This window comes from Fukomys damarensis, unplaced genomic scaffold, assembly GCF_012274545.1.
Source record: "Fukomys damarensis isolate Sample0158 unplaced genomic scaffold, DMR_v1.0_HiC HiC_scaffold_17, whole genome shotgun sequence".
In the NCBI taxonomy this organism is placed as follows: domain Eukaryota; kingdom Metazoa; phylum Chordata; class Mammalia; order Rodentia; family Bathyergidae; genus Fukomys; species Fukomys damarensis.
Window position 1 is genome coordinate 23,415,421 of NW_022900929.1, and position 19,287 is coordinate 23,434,707.

Sequence of the window (19,287 nt, forward strand, 5' to 3'; positions counted from 1 at the left end):
TCCTTGTCACATAGGCCCCGGCTCAATGTCACCTCCTGGTCCCTGTTTTCAGTGTCCCCTTCCATGTGTACACTCCAGATACTCTGCCCTACTCACTTCCTTCATAGCGTTTGTCACAATCTGAAGTGATCTGATCTGTTTATTTATTTGCTAAGTTTTAGAGTTCTTAAACCATCTTTAACCAACCCTCCCCCAAAGAATAACCATAAATTTCAGACGACAGATAAGAAGCAGTGTGGGAGTAGCTCACCGTGGACCATCTCTCCTACACAAAAACAACTATAAATTCTGGACAACAGATAAAAGACTGCTGGAGTGTGCCAGCAGCAGGAAGAAATGGAAGAGGGGTAGAGCCATGGAAGAGGGAGACGCACATGTAAGCGATTTCCACTTTTTTTGTTTTTGTTTTTGTTTTTAGAGACAGGGTCTCATTTCTGGACAACAGATAAAAGACTGCTGGAGTGTGCCAGCAGCAGGAAGAAATGGAAGAGGGGTAAAGCCATGGAAGAGGGAGATGCACATGTAAGCGATTTCCACTTTTTTTTGTTTTTGTTTTTGTTTTTAGAGACAGGGTCTCACTATGTAGTCGAAACTGACCTGGAACTCACTATGTAGCCCAGGCTGGTCTCCAACTCACAGTGATCCTCCTACCTCAGCCTTCTGAGTTCCGCTTTTTTTATTAGTACTCACATGTCTGCAGCACAAAACAATCACATTCATTCATCACGGGGAGTTGGTGCATGTACATAACACCTCTCAGTTCTTTTGACATCCTCCTCCCCTCCTCTCTTCCTCCTCTCCCTCCATCTCTTCATTCCCTTCCCTATTTGGGAAAAAAAAGCTACCTCCCCATTTCCTATTTTTTCTTTATTTATAGTTTGGGTTTATCATATAAGAGAATCCACACAATATTTAAACCTGTGTGTCTGATTTATTTCACTTAACATTATGTTCTTGATGTACACCCACTTACCGATGAATGCCTCAAGTCTATCCTTCTTTATGGTTGAGTAGTACTCCACTGGGTGTAAATACCACATTTCCTTCATCCAGCCATCTGCTGACGGGCAGATAGGCCACTCTCAAGACTTAGCTGTTATAAGCTGTGCTGCCATATGTAGGAGTACTCAGGTATCACTGCAATATGATGTCTCTAGCTCTTTCTTGGATTTTCTGGTTCTTATGGCCTTTGCCTAATGACAACCCAGTGAGGACCAGGTGAGGAGAGACACAAAGTCTTACTCTGGAGAAGTGAAGACCGTGCTGAGAGCCACCCAGTGGCTAGAACGTGAGAGGGCAAAGCAGGAAGGAAAGAATGGCACAACTGTGCATAAGTGGAGACGGGGCACATTTTGTCAGCAATCCTCCCAGACATCTGGTTGACCCCCACACTATACACACACTGGGGCAGACCCCAAGAGCCCCACAGAGAGTGCTGGATGGAGCTTTCAGCTGCTGCCCAGCAGGTTACCCTCCCATTAAAACAAAAACCAACAAGCAAGTCCACATGCAGCCCAGGTTCTCCTGAAGGAGTTTCGTGGCCTACTCCCAGGCAGGGTGATTTTTAAAATAGTTAACAGCCCATGGGGTGCAGGAACTGACCAATCAAGAAGGATTTTAGCCAAGACCCAACCAATCAGAAGAAGAGCCAGTGCTGGACATGGTCCAGTAGCTGCATCCAAATGGTGTTCTGTTCCGGAAGGTGACCTGGTCACTCGTTCAATTTGTGTAAAGGATTCGGGGCCACCTCCGGCTCTGCCAACTGCTACAGCATATGGGTTTGCACCCAACTGGCAGCCCAGGGCAGCTGCCCTCCAAGTAATTGTCCAGACGAATTACATCAAAATTCATCACCAATGGTGGCACATGCCTAAAACCCCTGCACTCTGGTAGGCTGAGGCAGAAGAATCACAAATTTGAGTCCAGCTGGGCAACTTAAGGATTTAGTGAGACCCTGTCTCAACATAAAAAAATTCAAAAGGGCTGGAGATATAGTATTAAAAATATTTAAAAAATAAAGTAAAATCATTACCTCGTGCTCACAGCAATTTCACTGTCATTTAAGACTAGGAAATCACTCTGCTTGGCCACAAAGACAGTGGTGATTGCACCATTAAATTTGTCAAGCCCATCCATCCACTTTTCTCAACTGTGGTTTTAAAGCCATGACTACTAAAGGGGACCCTCTCCTCACGTGAACTCTTAGGAGGAACTGTAATGTGAAAAATGAGGAAGGGAGCTGAGGACTGAGTTAGTCAAAAACTGCCTGATCAGATCACCCCCATCTTTTATCAAACCCCCCAACAATCACAGACACTCATGTACGTCTTAAACCCGGCAGCTGGGGCTGAGGATTTAGCTCAGTGCTTCTACCACCTACCTCACAAGCGCAAGGTCCTGAGTTTGATCCCTGGTACCAAAAAACAAAACAACATGGCAGCTGCGTCTGATGCCACTTCACGGGATCACTGGTTACAGAGGATGGATTGAAGGAAAGACCACATGTCACATGTAATCGAAACTCTAAGGTAAAGTCAGAGCTAGGTTGGTGGCATATGCCTGTAAATCCAGCACTTACCAGAGGTTGAGGCAAGAGGATTGAAAGTTCAAGACCAACGTGGGCAACCTAATGACTTAGGGAGACTCTATTTAAAATAATGAACTAAAAAACAAATGAGGATTGGAGCTGTGGGATGCAGCCCAGTGCAAAGGCCCTGGGTTTAATTGCAACCCACCCCCCTCCAAAAGAAAAAGATGAGATAAGACCTTCAGGGCCTGTTTGGCAATTGTTCCATTCCTCTGGCAGCCCCTTTCTTAGGTTTTGTTTTTTCGGGGGGGTTTTTTTTGGTGCCAGGGATTAAACTCAGGTCCTTATGCTCACTAGGCAGGCGGTGGAACCACTGAGCTAAATCCCCAGCTCAAAAGCCAACAATTACAGTAAATCTTTTTTGTTTGTTTGTTTGTTTTTGGTACCAGGCATCGAACTGGGGACCTTGGGCATGCAAGGCAGGCAGCAGAACCGTTGAGCTAAATCACCGGCCCGGCCCTTTCTTGAAGGACATCTCCAGAGCAGCCTTGCCAAGGCCCCAAGAGACTCCCTGCCATATGGACTGGGAGGCCCTGTGGGATGCTGCTGCTGGTGCATGATACCGTGTCCTCTTTTGGAGGACCCACGGGGACCGCATCTCAGGAAGAGCCGCCTCTCTCAGCAGCTGTTGGCTTTCATCTCGTGGATCTATTACAGGGTCTGCAGTAGGAATCGCTTTCCTCTCTGCATTTTCAAAGAAGCAGTTCAGGGCCCCCAGAGTTCTGCCTCTCCCAGAGCACAGGGTCTGATGTCATGAATTTCATGTCCTAATCTCACTGCTGGCTCCATCCTTGCTTCCCCAGTCTTGTTTTCCCTTTGTCTTTTCTTTGTCCATTTACTTTCTTTCATTCAATTATAGCTTGCAATTGGATATACATCCTTGAAAACTGCCTCACCTCCCTTCTGGAGCGAGGTAAGGACTACAGAGACACATCTGAAATGTTGGGTTTCTGCAGTGCACCACAGCGCTCTGAAATTGGCCACTATATGATCTACTTGAGCAGTCACCGCTCTCACATCAGCAATTGCACTGTGGTTTAAAACTAGGCGATCACTCTGCTGACCACGGAGATGGGTTGATGAACTAACTAGATTCCACTTGGTCCTGTAGTCACACAATCCTGTTATCTCCCTTGTAAACTGTACAACCATCTCAGGGGGAGGTGGGAAAGGAATGAAGCCAACAGTGTTGGAACCCAAACATGTTTTTCCTCTCCCTCTCCACCCTATAGTCTATCCCTAGGCTAAAGAGCAGAGAAGGGAAGACTCAGGCTCTGGACAATTCCACTGGAGCGTAGGTGTCTTACCTTCCTGCCAATTCAGTTTAACTTCCCTCCAAGTCAGTGGCTACAGGGGAGAAGGGAACCTGTTCCACCAAGCAGTCTTGAAGACACAGATCTCCCTCTGCCACCTTCCCACCAGGTAGCACCCTGGGGCCCCAGGGTCGGAAAAAGAGATTGGTTAACTGCGGTCCAAATAAGCACAGCATATTGTGTCCCCAACTGAGGGGCCACCTCCCCAGCTCCGAGTGTGATCGTACCCCTGTGAATTCTCACCATCCGCTGCAAACCGGAACTTCCCCAAAACAGACAAGGGGACATTTCTCCCAGTGGGCACCAGAAAACCAGTTTACCACAGAAGTCCCTCACCCCAAGATCAGGACCCGATCTCCCCAGAGCCCCATGCTGCATGGAAACTCACAGTGCTGATGGGTGGAGACCCAAGGATGGCTCCTGGGCACAGTGGCAGAGGCCAAAGGAAATGCTGAGCCTTGACAGTGGAGAGCCACTGTGGGCTCTTCCTTCCCACTTCTTCTCAGGCGGAAGTGTCTTGAGTTTCAGGGAAGTTTGGTCTAAGGGTCCAGGGCTTGTCAACAGTGTGGATGCTGCCCTGGCACAGACATGTCTTAGGGGACAAGAGCCAGGGTCAGGAGAACGACCTGGGACCTAATTCAGGGTGTAGGGCGGAAGCCACAGGGGCCCTTTCCATCTCCATGTGCATGTAGAGCATCTCTCTATGTGACAGAGGCAGCATCACCCTCCAGTGCACCCCAGAGTAGAACAGGGGAAATACTCTCTCGCCTCCTTTCTGTGCAGCAAGGGAGACCTGGATGCTGATGGGCCCTTTGGAAAACAGCCATAGCTGCCCATGTGCCACTGTGCCCAGCTAAGTGGAAGAAAATTTGCCTCCTTTTGGCTTCCAAAGGCAAGGTAGGGAAAGGGCCTGGGGAAAGGAGAGGGTGGCGGAAGTCCAATCTACAGCAGGTCCAGGAGGGGACAGGGGCAGTGCCCACCCTCAGGCGAAGGCACAGCGCCACTGATCCACAACTGCCCTCCACCTGCCCAGGGCCTCTGTGAAGTGGATGCCTGGGTTTCCTTCCCCTGGGACCAAGACTGACAGCTTCGGGGCCTCAGATTGCTGCAGGCAGTGCCAGGGAGCTGCCCAGCCGCTCCCTGAGAATGTGTGAATTTCCTGTCCCATCTGGGACTCTCTGGAGAATTCCGGGAGCCAACTTGCTCCCAGCCTGCCTATGACAGAGTCACTTTTCATCTCCCTTGGCTTCAGGCAGCCAAACGCACACAGGCGAAAATCAGTTAATGACTATGCACATTGTATAATAAATTTTAACAATTTAAGAGTATGGTACAGCTTTATTACAGTTTTTATTTCAGCACACTAATTCAGCGCGTAATAACCTGCCAGAGACACAGAGTTCACTTGACATATGCTCTGAGAGCCAAGATAATGGAATAAGCTGAGGAGGAACTCCGGGTCACACCCAGCTGAGCAAGCCAGCTCCCCTTTCTCCTGGGAAGCCAGGAGGGGTGCAGGTTTGAGCTGCGGGGAGGAAGGGGTGCTGTATACACCGTGATGCTTCCTAGGTCTCAGTGGTGGCGGTGGCAGGCTTCCCTGTGACTCTGTCCCCCACAGAGTGCTGGCAGACAGAGTGAGGGGGAAGCTCAGAGCGTGCTGTATTTAAAGACAGCTTGCCTCTCCCGGGATCAGCCTCAGCACCCGGCCAGCCGGACTGTGTTCCTTAGATCTTCTTGGCCAGGAGGTGGCAAAGTGGCTCATGATGGGAATTGGCCACCCCACCTCACTGGGCCCCGAGGGAACGCTGCCAGGGACCCAGGCAAAGATGCTCTTCTCCCTCCTCCTGCTCCTGCCTCTCTTTGCCTGCCCTGCCCACAGCATCTCCCCAGGAAGCAACCCAGCAGCCTCAGCATCCCCTGGGAAAACTGTTAGACAGGCAGTTGTGTGGCCCCTCCTTTTTTTTTTATTTTATTTTTTTTTAAAGATAATTTATATACATTTATGGCTTTGTACAATTATAGCAAAGATTGTTCTTGTATCTGTAAGTACATCAGCATCATCAGGCACTTCTCAGAGAGTACTGGAACAGGAACATGGAATCTGCACTGTTACTAAACTCGGGTGGCAAAATGTGGGAGAGCATGACTATCCTGACGGGACTTACATGGCCATCCCTGGCCATAGTGCCAGGCTGGTCCCCCCCTCAAGGAGGGGCTGTTACAATGCCAGGCTGCTTTGTTTGCATAAAACACACTGCACATTTTACTGAATGATTATTCCCAAACCAAAACCACAAGAGAAATTTCTCGCTTAAAACCAGTTATAAATTAGGCATTCTTAAGAGCTCAAAATAAGAATTTCAAGTTTTGGGGCGATATGGGGAGATTGGTAATATAGACCCAACAGTTGAATAAGCCCAACTTGTATACCTTTGGATAACTGTTTCTATTTTAAGTGTCTTTATCCTCTTCTTGGGATGTTCCATTGATTTACTGCTCACTGGGATATAACATCTGCTAATTAACCTAGAATTTTTGTCAGTTTGTCAAAGTAGAACTTTCCAGGTAATGCATCTATTACCTAAATATATTCCATACATCTATATTACGGAAACAATACATCTTTATATTTAAAATATCTGAATAGCTCTATTCAGGAGCTGCTGAATTAACACAAGGGCACAAAGGCAGTGGCTTCCAAGCTTCCTGGCCTGTAATCCCAGTACTCTGGGAGGCTGAGAAAGGAGGATCACAAGTTGGAGCCCAGCCTGGGCAACCTAGCAACTTATTAAGACCCTGTCTCAAACTAAAAATTAAAACAGGGCCTCGGGACAGAGCTCAGTGCAAAGGGCCTGCATTCAAGCTCCAGTACAAAAATGGAGTGGAGGACTAGAAATCTTTGTCTCAACAAACCCTCCCTATGTTATGATACACACTGAAATCTGAGAAATGCTGGAGTTTTAGAGATTAGAAGGGAACACTCCAGAAATGCAGTGGCAGTGCTACAAGTAAGAAGTCCAGACATCTGGATTTTGGCTTTGCTCCTCTCTCTACCTTGTGGGAACCAGGGGCCTCAGTTTCCTCGTTTGGACTGCACAGACTGTATGTTCACCAAGGCCCTGTGCAGCACTGGCATCCTGGGTTTGATGGCTGAAAGAAGTCAGCAGATGCCCCACAGTGCCCCCGTCTGTAGGGGGAGCCTGAGACCTCCTGTCCCAGGGTCCCCCGAAAGGCAGAGCAATGCTACCAGCTGGCTTAGCTTCGAACAAAAGAAAATAATGGAGAGGGAGGGCTGGGGCCCATGACCAGGAAAACTAAAGAAGAGGAAGGAGGGGGGAGATACATATACAGGGGGAGAGGGCCCTGAGGATTTTTCTATGTCCTTGCTTCTTTAACTATCTTTTACCTCCATACCTGCCTTGCTTGACTATCAATTTCTCCCAGAACATAATAAAATCTCCCCCACTGAATAGAGAAATAAACCTTCCTAAGCTTTTACGGCTTCTTCCACCTGCCTTCTTTCTGTCCTCATGAGAACGAACCTTCTTCAAATAGCGGTCTCCGCTTGGAGGCATCTCAGCTAAGCCAAGTCCTTCCCCTTCCTCCTCCCTCAGTCAGCTCCCACCCCACTGCTCAGGAAACTGCAGGCCCACTCCCCCTTTCCCAGTTCCAGCCACACTGCCAGCCCTGAGTTGCTGGATCTCTGGAACTGATCACTCTGCCTCTCCGCCCTACCACCGCCTCTCATTGAGCTTCAGAGATGAGAAATAATCACCACCACTTGCCCCTTTTACCCTTAGTTTACATATTTTATGCCTTGCCACATGCCTATTATATATACTTGTGTGTGTGTGTGTGTTTGTATGCTATCCAAAATATGTCATGGAAATAGACAAGGTACCATTCATTTAATTTTTTCATTTAAAGGATTTAAAGAAAACCCAGAAGAAAATATTCTTTTAGAATTAACTGCTAGAAAATTTTTGTTGTCCTTGAGGTACTGAGTGAAACACAGAAGTCAGTTCCCAAGAAGTGCGAAACAGGAAAACGGAAGGTCCGTTCCTTGGACAGTACCCTTGGGAACAGACTACTGAAGACAGGCCCAGGGTGGGGACAGCACGCCCTAAATGTCAGTGCTGGTGAGATGGGATGCTCTGTTTGCAAAAGTGTACTGAGCCATGCAATTATGATATGAGAAAATTCTTGTATGTATGTTATACTTTAGTAAGCTTTAACAAGGAAATCCCCATTTCGCTTTTGCTGACCAGGAAAACCTAATCAGATTTGCGGCTCAATTATATTCCAACACAAACCTCTGTCCTTGACTCCTGAATTCTATTTTTCTCTAATTTTGCTCCTCTTTTTAAATTGTATCTTAGAATGCAAATACAAATTGTGTGTACAAAATATGTTTTGCTTAGCTTATAATTATTTTCATTGTTACACATAACCACAGTGCTACTCAAAAATGCTTTATGGAAATAAATAAGAGATAAATAAATAGGCATTATTTTCAAGTAAGGCAAAGGCTAGGATTTTTTTTTCTATATGTCTTCCACGCCTATGAGTTGTTTGATTCATGCTGAAATAAAAGTTTATTCATAAAGGAATAAAGAAAAATGCAAATGCTAATGGAGAACTCGGGGGCCAAAGGAGGGTTCTTCTGAGAACAAGAGATTTCTGAACAGGTCTACAGAAGATGGGGTAGAAGGAAGGAGAATGAGGCAAGCTAAAAATGAGGTGAGTTACCTATAAATCTTGGTCTCAGGAAAAGGGAGAGGGTGATCCAATGTAAGAAGGGTGTGGTATGAGTCAGCTTTCCAATACTATAACAAACACTTGAGATCAGCTTATAGAGAGAAAAGGTCCACTTGGCTCACAGTTATATCGGTCCCTTTGCTTTGGATTGTGATAAGACAGGACATCATGGGAGGGGCATGTGGTGGAGCAAAACCACCTACTTCAAGCCAGAAATCAGAAAAGAGGGAAGCAGTGGCCAGGGTCCCACAGTCTTCTCAAAGGGTACACAGCTCGTTCCAGAGGCCTTCCATGAGGCTCTGCCTTTTAAAGCTGCCACCATCACCCTACACAGTGCCAAGCTCAGGACTTGGCTTCAAACATGTGGGCCTTGGAGGACCCTTAGGATCCACATGGCAGCAGCCACAAACCATCCTGAACATGGGCAATGTCGCTGCTCAGTCTCCTCGAAGCCTATAAATATCTCGATGCCTTCATTTCCATCCCGAGTCCTCTCCTTCTCTCATCCACCTCCTGATGATCTCATCGGACAGAGCCTGCAACGCCATCTGGACTCTGACGACTCCGGGGCTGTCTCCCGCCCAGATCTCCCCGCGCTCCGGGACTGCCCACTCCACACCTCCCGGGAGGCTTGACAGACGCCTCAAAGTGAACATGAGAAACACCCAGCTCCCGCTCCACCCACACTGTCCCCGTCTCAGGCCAAAGCAGCTTGAGTCATCCTCGAGTCATCCCTTTCTCCGACACAACTGTCCAATCCATCAGCAAATCCTGTCACCTCCATCCTAGAGAGAGAAAATTCAGGATTCAACCCCCTCCTGGGCCTCCACCAAGCCCCGCTGGCTGGCCGCTGTCACCTCTCTCCTGGGATTTATAGTCACCTCCCACCTGGTCTTGCTGCTTCAACCTCGGCCCACATATAGTCTTTCTCAACCCAGCAATTAAGAGGATCATTTAAAAATATTTCTCCTGCACTCGGAGCTCGCACTAGGATCCATCTCACTCAACGCCAAAGCCAAAGTTCCCAAGAGTCTAGCTCCCAAGGCCACGTCTCAGCGCTTTCTCCCTGCTTGCTGTCTAGGATCTCGCACCTCCTCACCCTCTCAGACCTTCTTGCTGTTTCCCCTCTCCACAGCCTGTCTCACGGTCTGATGTGATGTGCACACTTTACCCTTCCTGTGCTTATTTCGCTCTCCCCCACTGGATGAAACTTCCAGAAGATCAGGGTTTCTGCTTGTTTAGTTCCCTGCTGCATCCAGTGTCTGGAACCCAGAGTGGCAGGGGATCAATGCCCAAGATAGAACTGCTAGATTCGATTTTCCCAAATACTTCTGTTGCTGAAAGTTCCTTAGTGACTTTATCTCCCTCAGAATGAAGGAGGGAATCTGACCTCCGGCCTCCTCTCTCACCACATGCCCAGTGATACACAGCCAGATGGAATGGCCACCACCCCTGCGTGTGTCCCTTCCACCTCAGCTCTCTTCATGTGCCATTTTTCAGCCTAGAATGTTCTCCCTAACCCTAACCTCTTAAGGGATTTAGTTTAGCAGTCATCTAACTGAAGGCACCACAGCTGAGTGGGCTCCATGGCTGTGCTCCCACACTCCACCAGGCTCAGGCCTGTCCTGGCCTCTCCTGGGCTGCAGTAGCATCTTTTGGCGGCTTATCTGTCCCCCCACTTGGATACAGAGGTGATGTCACTCTCATGTTGATATCACAGCCCCCAGCCAGGTAGAAACCCTCCACGAGAGGCAGGGGACCGTGGTGGTATTAGTTGTTATGATGTTTATTACAGTCGATACATACTTATTGTATCAATGATTCTCCCCCAAAAGGCGCTAAGTGTCTGCACACAGATGAATTGATTAGTTAATTGATATATTGATTGGCTTGTTCTCTACATGGGAGTCACCATTAAGCGCCTGTGGCTGCCCAGAGCTGATTTCGCTTCTCAGAGCCTCTATACCCCCTGAATCATGGAAGGGAGGAAGCAGCTCAGGCTGGGGAGCAGCTGTTACGCTGTGTCCTCGGCCATCAGAACAGCTCCAAGGACACTCGCTGAGTCTACAGGCACCTCATCCAGGCCCAGTGCACCAGACCTCTTTATTGCAATTCAAATTTCTCCACAAATGGATACATCTTAGTCCAAATTTATTAGAGTTATGGGGCTTTATCTACCTGACTCAATTCTATTTCATAAGTAAACTGACTGTGAATCGGTCTTGCTCAGTCATTAAAAATCACCTACATTGAAGGTTAGAAGTTCACAGATCATCATGTAGTCATTCGATTAACTGAGGGAGCAGAAATGCCGGTCCAGGCCCTGTGTGAGCCTTGAGAGAGGGTTAGTGACACTGGCGAGGTCATCCCTGCCCTATATACAGTCCAGTGTGAGTGGAGGAGCCAATGTAGCTATTTAAATGGCTCGTTAATTAAAGACAGCTACAATGGAAAGAAGAATGATTTCTCTGTACCTGTGACGCACACAGACTTCCAGACAACTTTACAGACAGAGAAACTGAGGTTCGGTGACACTGGATCATAGGCCCAGGCCACATGCTATTAGGTGACAAAGCTAAGTTTCCAACCAAGGTCAGCCAGTCCCTGAAGGCCATGCCCTTCCCACTCTGCCACCCCAGTAATGTGTGAAGCCACCAAGGTCAGTGGGGTAAAATCCATGGGCTACGGAGCCTGTAAAGTTATCAGGTCCAAACAAACTCCACAAGATCTGTATATAGCCCCTTGAAAGCTGGCAGACACCAGTAAATTAAAAACAAACGACATGCCATTAAGTTGCAAAAAAAAAAAAACTGACGTAAAGGAATAGCCTACTTATTTACTTATTGTTAATGGCCCTCGCCAGTCCAAGGACGCAGTGACATTTGTCCCAGGCCTATTCTGTGATGCTTGGGCTCTTTGGCTTCCCTGGAGAGTGGAGCAGCCCCACCTGGAGAAGCAGAGGGCCTGTAGCTCTGGGAAGGAAAGCAGGAAGGTGCTCCAGCTGTGGGGTCACCCCACTGTGGGGCCTATCGCCAACCCCTCTGTCTGGGAGCCCGGGGAACTCACCCTATCAGCACGGGCACAGCTTCTTCCATCCTTCAGTAAAGCCATTCACAGACCAGCTGAGAGGCCCAGCCATGCAAAAGGCTGCCACACTCCAGTGCCCACCTCCCCACCTTCATGACATCGCTCCCTGGGTTCTTGTTTTGGAATCTTCAAATTCCCACACAAAGCCACTGATGGATGTGCTTCATTCGTAGGATCTGAACAGTGTCTTCTCACCTGAGAGTTTCTGCCAGGGCAGATGGTTTTATTATCCTGATATATGAATTGCACTGTGCCCAGCGTAGCTGGGAAGCAGAGAGGCCAACTTCCGGGACACTCACACAGGGACAGTGCCAGCTTTTGTGGGGCACCAGGAGGATTAGCTGCACACAGTAGCTGCTATTCGTGTAAACACTTCAGCATTCTGCAGGCCACAACTTTGGGGGAAAATCCCATTCTCACAAGTTGTGTTCTGGTGTGCAGCCCTCTCAAGATTTGAAAGGACATGTTCATCACCTGGCATGTTTCAAAGTCCCTGGAAAAAATCAGGAAAAGTGCTTCCTCCTGAGCACCTCTCACAAGAGCAAAGGGGAATCACAGAGACCCTTCCCAAGCCAACTGGGCCCTCGTCCCTCCCAGGACCTGGCGACTATTACTCAGAATGACCAAAGCGTCTCCCTCTACCAGGGTCTAGATTCCAGAGCCGTCTGTGGAGCTGCGTCAAGCTGATGGAAAGGAAACCCTTCCTCTAGGTCTGACTCCAGGCAAGTGTTTCACCCAGAAGGAAGCTGTGGGGGCGAAGAGAAATCAATGAAGGATTTGCACATAGATGTTCTCTGGGCCCGAGTACAATTTACAAAATGCAATGTACGGAGATGATGAATCTACTCCCTCTCTGCCAGGCTTGAGCAGATTCCTGAATCAAAACAACTCTTCTTCTCAACAGGACCGAGACGCAGCTAAAAGTGAGTTCCTCAAAAGACACCAGAGACGAGGTGCAGAATTCCTGAAATCCTACAGCAAGCATTTGAACCTAGCAGCATTCACAGTAGAGGGGAGGGAAGCCGGGGGACAGGTGTCACTGGGTGCAATGTCCCTCCAGGACTGACGGAGGGAAAGTTGCATGGAAGAGTTTTCCCATAACATAGGGCACAGCGCACAGCCCCTTCAGACCGAGTGGCAGGTCATGGAATCGAGAAGCGAGTCAAGTCAGGGTGATAACCAGGAGGAAGGGACCTGGCCAGGAGGACATGATTTTGCACAAGCCACAGCTTTAAGGACTATGTTTCCCCGCTCCTCCACACCACTTTAGCAGTGAGGTGAAGCCAGGGCCAAAACAAACGCATGACTCCTGCACCTCCGGACCTCCCTACCCCTTCCCTTCCTCCGAAACCCATGAAAACTTGATTTGTCTCAACTACACACAAGCTGGGAATTGGAGAGGAGGAAGAGGGGAAGCGGGAAGGAGAGGGGGCCAGGCAGCGTCCATGCAGTTGGCTGTCGGATTGATTTAGAGCCACACAAGCCTCTGAGTGCCATCGGCAAGAATCCTACCTCCTGCTGATCTCGGGAGAAATGCTCCAAGATCCATGGCTGGGAGTTCAGGAGAATCTCTAAGTCTCTAGGAAGGAGCCGGGCACTGCAGCTCCACAGAGTGATGGACCAGGGCGAGCTTTAATTAACAGGGTCTGATGCCTCTTCTTTTTTGGTAACTGAGCAGATTTAAAGGGCTAGAGTCCCAATTTGAAAGGTGCCCGTGCTTTCTGGCTGCTGCTGTGGCTGCTCGGGCTGCCTCCTGCTCCCAGCTGCTGGGGGAGTCTCCTGCAGACCTGGCACAACAGCCGGCCGGGAAGCAGGAGCAGCCAGGGAGGCGGGAAGGTGTGGCCCAGAACGTGGGGGCTTCAAGGTCTGAGTCAGGACCACCGAGCACCCTGATGACCACAGATGTCCAGCCGGCTGTCTCCTGGCCAGGGCAGAGTTCTGGGCCCCGTGGGCGTGGTGACACCAGGGACAGTCTTTCCAACAGGGCCCACACTTCTCCAGCAAGGTGGCAGCCTGGTCTCCACTCTGTGCTCCTCTCCTGAGAGCACTGCGTGATGACAGTCAGCAGGGATCTTCACATAGTGTGCCTGCCCACAAACACACACGCCTGACAGGCACACGCACATACCTGTGTGTGTACTCAAGGGCCTACCTGTGTACACACACATACCTGCCTGTAGGCACTCAAGTGTCTGTCCTTGTATACACATGTCTGTCTATGTGCACACATTGGCCCATGTACAAACAAATAACTGCTCAATAACACACACATGCCTTCCATGTGCACACACATCTGCCCACACACAGGTCTGCATGTGAACACACATGTTTGTGCATGTATGGGTGTGCCTACCATGGTACACATACACATCTCAGGAGCCATACACACTGCCCATCTTTCTATACCCCGGCACAAAGCACGCAGCCTCCAGGTGGACAGACACCTGCTACCACTGGCCCTAACAGGGCATTGCTGAGAGAAGCAGCCGTAACACAGCGTGGCCAGGAGGGAGGCTGGGGACAGGGAAAGAGCAGGCTCGTGGGGGGTTCCCTGGCTCTCCGGCTGCTGCAGTGGAGCTGGGATTTCGATAGGGAAAACTCTAATCCCAGAACATCACTGTCAGGGGCCCCTTGCCATGCAGCCTCTTTCCATTTCTCCTTCCTGGACGGTGGCTGCGGCCTCATCTAGTGTACAACGGAAATGACTTTCCTGTGAGCCTTCTCTCATCAACCCAGCAGCAACTTGCATGGCATTTTAAATTCAAAATAAACCAGCCTATCACCATCACCCAGCACAGCGGTGGAGTGAGTGGAGGGGTTCGGGAGGGAGCTGGGCCACAGAATGGGGGCTGCACCTCGGTGCTCCCAGGATGAGGACAGTTCAGGGACCGCACCCCCAACCTGGGCTACTCATTTCTAAAATGACAGGGTTGATCTAAGCCAGCAGCGCTCTTAACAGAAAAAGAAGGCACGGAAGAAGAGCCTGGACTCAGAGAAAGCTGTGCAATTACCTGCACGCCGAGCCTGACCAAATCCTCTCAGCTTAGGGGACAGAAAACTGTAGAGGGCTTGAGCTAAAATAAAATCTTGAGAAGCATTATTCAAGATAGGCACAGAGGTCCTCAGAGTCAGGAGGAATACAGTGAGGTGGTCACCACCACCCTACTCCAGCCCCTCACTTGAGAGAAGGACCCTGTACACTGCCAGCTCCAGCTGTCCAAGTCAGACAGAGGTGGCATTAGTTAATTTTTATTTTTCTGGTACTAGGGATTGAATCCAGGGCCTTTGCACTGAACTACATCCTCAATCCTTTTTAAAATTTTGATTCAAGGTCCCACTAAGTCACTAAGCTGCCCAGGCTGGGCTTGAACTTGATCCTTCCGCCTCAGCCTCTGGCTAGGTTGACAGGCATGTGCCACCACACCGGTCTGAGTTGGCACTTTAGACTCCAGATGGCCCTGAGGCAAAATCCCTGCCCCTTCCTGGCAAGCCACTCTCTGTGCCCACTGGGCTCTGCCTGGCTCCTACTTTCAGATGCCCAGCAACCCCACACCCGCTGTCAGGAAGATCTCTGTCTGCAGAGACTCTGCACATGCACACACACATAGCCCCTTGTCCTCTGGCTTCTAGGGAGGGCTGCACATTGTCCCTTCTCTCACTTCTAAAGCAGGGGATACATGGCTGGCATGAAGAGGGGTCCTGTGGGCTCAGTCCCAGACCCCTGTGTGCCTAATGGTGCATCTCCCATTAACGATTTGGAGTACAGCAGAGAGCCCCAACAAGAACCCCGAAGACCAGAAGGTGTCTAGAGCAACATAGACCTCCATCCCTACTACACTCCCCCAAGTCCCCAGCCCTCTCCCTGGGTTTTCATTAATAAAACCAAGCCCTGATTTCTTGGGAACAAGGAATAGTGCTTCCCATGCTGCACTTTCTAGGGGCCCTTGGCGTGCTCCCCACCTTCCTACGGCTGACCTCTCGGTCACATTCAGTGCCACAGAATATGGCAGTGCATGTCTTTCCTCAGCCACCTCCACACCTCCTCAGAACAGAACTGAGAGTGGGCTGGAGTTGGATAAAAGTGCTGTGAACTCAGACAGGAACCGGAAGCCGGTCAGCTGGGTGGAGGCCATCGCTACACTCTGTTTGGGTCCCCAGCTGTCCTGTAGGCTGGCCATGTGGCCCAGAACACTGTATCTGTCTCCAGAAAATGCCCTCATGGCTCCCCTGGGCTCTTGGTGTCCAAACAGAAGCGACAAGGCCCAGAGGGGGAAGGGATTCCCTCCCTCCTCCTGCTTAAGGGCTATTGCTGCAATCCTTTGTCCAAATGACCTGCCCCTTCCCTTCCGTGAAGCCTGGCAAATGGGAAGATCTGCCCTCCTGATTCCCACTTGCAGCAGTGTCACCTATGAGGCCTCTGTGATAAGCTCATCAGACGACAACCCAGGAGGCCCAATCTCTGTTCAAGGTGGGAATGACTTTGTGGCATCTAGGACAGACCTTCCATACATCCACTACTCATTCACCACTTCCCCCAACTCCAGGCCACTCAGGGTGCTCGGGCCACTTTTGTGGCCAGCTGACTTCATGCTGGGTTCAGCAAGGAGGGCTCAGGAGGCAGGTGGGAAGGTGAGCAGGAAAGAAGGCAGTGGACAGTTGGCTCAGGCTCCCAGAATCCTCTGGTGCTGCTAGTGCCATCTACTGCATCCCCTCCGGCACCAGCCTTGCCCCTTGCAGAGGGACAACAGCAACCAGGCTCTGACCCTTAGTAGTGGAGCAACAGCCACTTTCAGAGGCTGAACACCAGCCCCGCTGGCCCTGCTCAGTGCTCATGGACCACTTCTTTCCTCATCTTCCCCCACTTCCAGGGCCAGTGGAGATTCTTGCAGTTGCTAATCTCTAGGTTATTTCAGCTCCTCACACCCGTACAACTGATCCTCCATATCAAAAGCCATCTGTTTAAAACATCTAGTGTGGTTCTTGTTTTCCTGACTGGACAGAAATCTTCCTTGGAGATCCCAAATTGGAGTGTTCTAATAGTCACGATGAAGCCTTCATGGGAACATTCTGACACACAGTAAGCATTTTGCCATGCGAAGTTAACACTTACAGATTAAAGGAAATGATTGGGAAAAGTTCAAGTTTTAAGATCACTCCTCAAATTGAGGATGACTGGCATGGTCTTGTATTATATATTGTCATTTATTACACTAATTTATAGACATCAAAAAGAAAAACATTGCCACTGCAGCTTTAAATCTAATGAATTCAAAACAAAACAAAAAGTGAGCAACTGGGAAACTTTACTTCTGCAGAACTGAACTGAATGTCAATACTGCCAAGAAGGATGAAGACAACTTACATGCTATTGTAAATTATTATCTTATTGTTATTAGTTAGGTGTGTTGTTAGGTAAATGTTAGTGTGTTTTACTAACATTTTGAAACTTGGACAGTGTGTGTCATTAAGGAATTGTATGGCTTTAATTTACCTCTCAATTCACTCCACCTCCCCCTTCATGTGCTCTGTGACCCCCCTCAAATAAGAGCCACACTGATAACAGCAGCCAATGCTGGCCAGGCTGGAAAAAGTCCTAGAGAGCCTTATGGTGTCTTCTCCTTACATCCTGGGAAGAAAGTGTACAGGTCTGTTTTTCATTACTATAACAAAATACCCAGAGTAGGGAAACTTTATAAAGGAAAAAGGTTTGTTTAAATTAACTCATAGTTTTGGAGGTTTAAAGTCTAAGATAGGGAAGCCCCATTACTGGCCTTTGGCAGGGGAGTATGTGGGAGTCAGAGATCACATTGATTGATAGGAAGCCAGCATGAGGGGCAAGGCAAGACTGAGTTTACAACAACCTCTTCATGAGAAAGAACTCTGGGTCTCATAAGAATTTCCTTAGTGTTTTCTGAGGGAGAGGCCCACAACGACCTAAGGACTTGTCACTAGACCTTTGAAAAATCCCACAGCCTCCCAGCATGGCCACATGGGGGACCAAACCTAAAACACGAACCCTCAGAGACAAAGTGCATGGAAACCAGCCCAGAAAGGGATCACTGCCTGACACATGGCCAGATGTCCACTCTGACACAGAGAGGAGGAGGAAGCAACGTGGACAGAGAGCTTCAAGCAATGCTTCATCAGCTGGGCTTTCTGCAGAAAGACAGGACTAGCAGTCAAGGGACAGGCATGGTACATGGTAAAGAGCTTTGACCAAAGGGCCAGACCCTGCCCGCAACCCATGCCCAGCCAGGCCAGTGGCCAGCGAGTCCAGCTCCTATGGGAAGGTTGTCATGGGTGGAAAGGCAGACGCATAGAGAGCAAAACAAAATCGCCTCTTCTATGGGCAGGATAGGAGGGTGGGCCGGGGAGAGAAATGTCTTTGCTGTGTGTCACACTGTCTTCACCCCTCCCTGCTCCTCCTGCGGTCACATGGAAAATAATTTATTTGTGCTACTCTGGAAATCTGACCCTAAGCTGTCCCCTGTCCTCCATCCCACTGCTGCTGGCTTAAGCCAAGGACTTTTTATGCTTCACCTGGTCCCTTACAAGAACTCGCTAAGTGAATCCTCCTCCCTGCCTTCATCCACAAATCATGTCCACACCTGGAGATACAGTGACAAACAGGGGTGGTGATGCCCCAGGCCCCATGTGGCCAGAAAGACAAACAGAAAAGAGCTGCAGAGAAGAAGGTGCATGAGAAACCCGGGGTTGAGCCACTTCCCATCAAGAGGACTCGAGTCTGGGCCTAAAGGTACCCTGGAGCCTGGAAGGTGACAGGGCTAGGGAGGTGATGTGGACACAGAATGGATGGGCCCAAGGTTCCCAGGCTCCAGTGAGGCAGGGGATGGGAAGAAAGAACAGCACAGAGGGCAAGAGACCAGTCCTGGGCAGGCTACAGGGGAAGCAGGAAGAAGGGAGGTACAGAGGAGGTTCTACACAGCCCAGCAGGGTCTTGATATGGGCGGGATGGTGCATGCCTGTGATCCCAGCTCTCTGGGAGACTGCGGCAGGAGGATCAAAAGTTCAAGCCCAGCCTGGACAACTTAGTGACTTAGTAAGACCCCCTGTCTCAAAATAAATAAAATTTTAAAAGAGCTGGGGATGTAGCTCAGTGTAAAGGTCCTGGGTTCAACTCCCAGGATCATAAAAAGAGAGACAAAAGGAGTTCTCCAACTACATGTGACTCCTAAGGGCCCTATTACAGAGACAGTACAGTAAGCAGTGAAGGAAAGTTGAACAAGAGCTTACAATTGGAACAATTTTTCTAAAATACAAGACATTTGTTCTTCATGGTGTTTGGAATAAAAATCAAACTCCACAATCTGCCTTCGAGGCTCTTTATAAACTGTTGGCACCAGACTATCTTTCATCACCCTCGTCTCTTTCCAGCTCCCAGCAATGAAAAGGGCTCCTGCCTGGCACACCCTTAGCTCCTGGAAGCAGCCAGCTTCACACATTGAGGGGCCTCGGCACAAGCTTTCCTCCAGCTTGGAGTGCCCTGCCTGGATGCCCTGGTGAACTCCTGTTTAGCCATCA

The 19,287-nt window shown here is 49.4% G+C and overlaps 1 protein-coding gene across 2 annotated transcripts in view; it reads right to left on the reverse strand.

Annotated features, from left to right (window-relative positions):
• Caln1 (calneuron 1) overlaps positions 1-13,480 on the reverse strand; it is a 531,563-nt gene extending 518,083 nt beyond the window's left edge. Inside the window, exon 1 of one of the 2 annotated variants that reach the window (XM_010625017.2) lies at positions 13,258-13,480. The gene's annotated coding sequence lies outside the window, so the exon portion shown is untranslated. The remainder of the gene's footprint in view (positions 1-13,257) is intronic. The other variant, XM_033764903.1, reaches the window with a different exon arrangement.
• Positions 13,481-19,287: the final 5,807 nt, after the last annotated feature.